A 5257-nucleotide genomic window follows, 5' to 3' on the forward strand; every position below is an offset into this window, starting at 1 on the left:
TATGGCCAGTAAAACCAACTAACTTGCCGCTAAAACACATTTGTTCTAGTGGCAATTGCTTGCGGCAATTTATATGGTTGTTAAATCAAATAATAACAGTTAGTTATACTTGTGTAGTGTCTATTTTTATAGCTGGTAAATCCTACTAAATTGCCGCTAAAACACATTAGTTGTAGTGGCAATTAAAATAGTTGTTAAATCAAATTTAAAACGACAATCATGTTCATGTAGCATACATCTTTATAGCTGGTAAATTCGATAAAATTGCCGCTAAAAGCTCATATCTTTAACGACAATAGTTTGGTGGCAAATATAAAGGCTAGAATATCCTTTTGTAAACATCTTAATTTCCCCCATTTACCGTCCATTTTTTTTGGCTAGAAAAATCACTTAGTTTGACGCTAAAAGTCACAAACTTTAACGACCAATTGGTTAGCCAGAATAAATAATGACTACATCCATTCATAAAATTATCTTGTTCGCACTTCTACTGATAAGTTTATAACTCATAAATCCAACAAAATTCTAATCAGAAGAAAGCCTATTAGATGCAATGATGTTTGTCAAATGCTAAAAAATATATAATATAATTCATAGAACATAATATATCTCATCAAATCTAAGCAAAATGAAGTATTAATCCAAACTATAGTATCATAACTTTAAAACTAAACTTATATTAACGAAATATCTATTATCATTATATAATCAATCCAATAAAATAGTGTCTTCAAAGAATTTCCACAATGGTTCATTCTATTGAAATATTTCTTAGGCAAAATTTTTGAACGTCATACCGCATGACCTGAAATAATAAAATAAATGTGTCAGAAGATGAAATCCAATTGATGAAAACTTTACCAGATAGGCCAAGTTCTCATACTTGAACGAAATATTTACTAGACCAAATGTTACATAAAAAAAGCTATGTGCAAATACCAATGACCCTAGTTTCTCCCCTTATTGATACAGATACATTTAGCAGTAACAAAGTACCAATTCAAATCCATATAACATAAGAAAGAGTGAATTATATCATCTCATAGAAAACAACTCAAAGATCCAACTAACTATACTACAGGGGCTGGAACCTATGCTGATGACTTTGGGATAAAATTCAAGGGCTGGCAATGCATCAACATCATTATCTCAATTGGAAAATGCAAAATCCATGGTATGCAGAAGACAATTCAGTATGAAGATATTCACAACCTAGACAACAAATAATGAAAAAGCAGAAGCACATTCATTGCATGAGCAACAAACAATGCAAGAACGGAAGCTTATTAACAGCCAGAGTAGCAAACTATGAAAAACAGTTCAGAGGACAAACTATGAGAGGAATTCCACCTGAAGCAATCTGCCCCATATCAATCAATAAAAAGAGGTAACAACTTAGCAGACTGGAAAGATACAAAATATACCACAGTAATGCAGGCCTGCTGAATGTACAATAAATATACATACACACACATACATTAATTTATGTCTCAAAACCCCTGTTCAATAGGGGATGACAACCGATCTAATTTACATCAGTATTGAACACTTAAAACCTATTTAAGGTTTCTTACCGCTGGGTAACCCCACAATAGACCAAGTGTCATTTGCAGCTAATGCCTTAAACTCCTTACTCATAGCGTGAAACTCAGGCTCAGAAGCAGCTTTAGTGTAAGTGCAGGGTTCAAAAACATGATGCAGACTAAGGGTTTAGACTAGATGATTCAGAATGAGAGCAATCAACAGACTGAAAAGCATTACAAAGATGCTACTGGAGGTAACAAGTTGATGAGAGGTCTTAGTAGATCTTCTAGGTGAAAGAATACATTGTACAAGAAAAACCAGGAAACAGTGTTAAGGAGACAATGTTAGAGACTTTACCTTTGTATCCATTTAGAAGTGAAACAAGACAAGGAAAAGGTAATGTTTTAACATTGAAGAGTAAAGAAAGGTCAGATCGATGTCGTGATCTGATGCTCCAGAATCTATAGTCCAAATGGTATCACTAATCTTATTAAGTAAATAAGTTTTGAACAAAACATTATCAGTCAAGATTTTACCTGTAAAGTTAGCAGATGCTATGAGGATTAGTGTGTGGTGAAAGATGAGAGTGCTGCAAGTGGGACAGTATGTAGAAGGACTGATCTTTAGTCAGACTTGAAACATTGACTGGCAGGTTAGAAACACGAGATAAACCAGAACATCAGATTGTGCACCTGTATGACCAAGACCAGAAGTTTCAAATTCAGCATGTGCTGTTGTCTTCCTTAGACCAGTATTCTTAGGGTCACCAGTATAATCTGTGAACTTCAAATGAGAAAGATAATAATGTAGCATGTAACATTTCTCAATGGTGTGATTGGCTTTGCAATACAAAACAAAAGAGGTTGTGATGGATCAAAGGATACTTTGGACAAGAACTGTGGTATGAAGACTCTAGCGGTGAAAGAAGCAGAATTGGATCCAAAATGAGAAGTAGAGGAGACTTGTCTCTGTTTCTATTCAACCAGCACGGAAGTGCTTTCATCATAAGAAGCTGAGAACATTCCTTCTAACTTGTAGATAAGTCTCATTGAGTCCCATTGTTTCTATCAGGTAAGACTAACGATTGGATAGCGAAGGAACTAGAGCAAACTGCTGAAGCAGAGGATACATTGTTGTTATGTAAGTCCCTCATCCTTGTGCATGCTACTTTATACTTTACAGGAGAACGAAAATGAGCTGGTAATTTGATCCAGATCTTTCAAGTTCAGAAATTGTTCAAAAAGGAAACCTTTTCAATTGTTTCGTTAATGGTAGTTATCTTTTTATTTAAAGTGTTCTTATTAAAAAACAGAACGTAAAAAAAGTTGTTTCGTTGAAGACGGCTTCCGTTCTCAAGAAGTAAATATATTCATTGGATAATTAGAGGACTAGTTAGAGTAATCAGACAACTAATATTCAGCTATACCAACAGAAGCTATAGATAAAACTAACTACATTTCAGGGGCTAGCAACAATGTAGATGAATCCAGGATGAAATTCAAGGGCAGGCAAAGCATCGACAAGAGTTATCTTAATTGGAAAATGCAAAATCGATGATATGTAGATAATCAAAAATCCCACCAATACAAACAGGCAGCAGGCCAGAGAATGATGCCAACAGAAAGTTAATACACCTAAGGAGAAAATTAGTGCATAATGTAGCTTCAGTAATCAGACCACTAATATGACAAACTATACCAAACAAAACATATAGATAAACTAACTACACTTCAAGGGCTGCAACAATACCAACAAAACCTATAGATGCAACTATACCAACAAAACCAATAAAAACAGGCAGCAGGCCAGAAAATGATAGCAACAGAAAGAGGTGTGCTCTATGTTGTTGGGTAACTTTGGTATATGTCATTTTGGGCTTAATTTCTTCTCTGCTTGTATGTCTTTGCTCGTCATAGCTTCTCTCTTGTGAATACTACTTCAAGTTATACAAATCATGATTGTCTTATCAAGTAAGACTAACGATTGCACAGCGAAGGAACTAGGGAAAACTGCTGAAGCAGAGGATACAGTGCTATTATGTAAGTCCCTCATCCTTGTGCATGCTACTTTATACTTTATAGGAGAACAACAATGAGCTGGTAATTTGATCCAGATCTTTCAAGTTCAGAAATTGTTCAGAAAGCAAACCTTTTCAACTGTTTCATTAATGGTAGTTATCTTTTTATTTAAAGTATTCTTATTGAAAAACAGAACGTAAAAAAGTTGTTTCGTTGAAGAAGGCTCATGTTCTCAAGAAGTAAATATATTCATTGGATGATTAGAGGACTAATTCGAGTAATCAGACAATTAATATTCAGGTACACCAACAGATGTTATAGATAAAACTAACTACATTTCAGGGGTTAGAAACAATGTAGATGAATCCAGGATAAAATTCAAGGGCTGGCAAAGCATCGACAAGAGCTATCTCAATAAGAAAATGCAAAATCGATGATATGTAGATAATAAAAAACATAGAGAAGAAGGGATGAGGTGTATATGGATTAGTTCAAGTAATCAGATCATTAACACTCAGCTATAAAAATAGAACCTATAGATAAAACTAACTACACATCACAGACGAGCAAGAATCAAGATGAATTTGGACTCAAATAGTAACTCAAACAGTCGCATCGAAGGATAAATATGAGTAATACCATGAGAAGTTTGAGTATTTTCAGCAACAATAGGTATCCCTCATGTTTGTGTTATTTGTCCATGGCCACTATCAGCTTCGTGGACCTGATAAATATTAACACAATAGTTAAAAATACTTTTATATGATTAAATTTTATTAAAAAATAATGTCTAAAACTTATGGAATCAAGTTACCTATCCACTTGAGGTGCCATTGATATTTTGAGGCATGGATTCATTAGGAGCATGTTTGTGCATGAATTGTCGCATTTGGAGTAATTCTAATTGCATATTATCCTGATTTTGTTTCATCATATTAATTTCTTCATTTTGTTTCGCCTTCAATTCATTTATCTCCTGTTCTAACCTTTGTACAATTTCATTAGATGAATCCTCTTCATCAATGTTCTCTAAGAAAGATCTACTACCCCATAGAGCAGAAGGAGTTGGACCAAGTCCTAAACCTTTAGCTATGCTTTTTGAAAGTGAATCGCATATAGGCTCCATAAGATTATGTTGAACATGCTTTTAGCTTTGAGAAAGTAGTTCCTCCTTGAACAAGAGAAAATTTGAAATTTCATGGATCTTGGGTTTCTAGATGTAGTTCCTACTTCCTTATGATGCATTGAGTATGTTTAGCTTGGAGTTGATGTTTCCTCCATTATTTCTGAATTGCATGAATGATGGGTTGTTAGACTTAGTTTCACCCCTCTTATGATATTTTGAGAACGTCCTAGGTTGGAGTCGATAGTTCCTCCTTGGTTAGATGCATTTTTATGAAGTTGCATTGTAGATTGGGTTGTTAGTTCCTCTCCTATTTTCACGACCCATGTACCCTATATGTAACATGGCATACAAGACCCCGAGAGGCCTCATATAAGCCACTTAGCTTTCATAACATAAGATAATAGATATGAGCGGAAATTTAAAATATTTTCAACATAATCAAAGTATTTTATAAATGAAGCGGAAGTGTATTACACTTTGTCTCAAACCATCTCAAACATGAATATCCTTGGGACACATCCCAAACAATAGTTCAGAACATAAAATGAGAGAATATAAGACAAATGGTGGCTATCTCCTCGAATGATAT

General features: G+C 34.4%; 1 long non-coding RNA gene across 1 annotated transcript; it reads right to left on the bottom strand.

Moving 5' to 3' along the window:
• Window positions 1–1841: 1841 nt before the first annotated feature.
• LOC107060734 (uncharacterized) lies at window positions 1842–4619 on the bottom strand. Its single transcript, XR_001473493.1, has 3 exons — window positions 4357–4619; window positions 4182–4266; window positions 1842–2216 (listed from the first exon to the last, which is right to left on the bottom strand). It is a non-coding gene; the product is annotated as an uncharacterized lncRNA (long non-coding RNA).
• Between the last annotated feature and the right edge of the window lie 638 nt (window positions 4620–5257).

This window comes from Solanum tuberosum, unplaced genomic scaffold, assembly GCF_000226075.1.
Source record: "Solanum tuberosum cultivar DM 1-3 516 R44 unplaced genomic scaffold, SolTub_3.0 scf00094, whole genome shotgun sequence".
Lineage (NCBI taxonomy): Eukaryota > Viridiplantae > Streptophyta > Magnoliopsida > Solanales > Solanaceae > Solanum > Solanum tuberosum.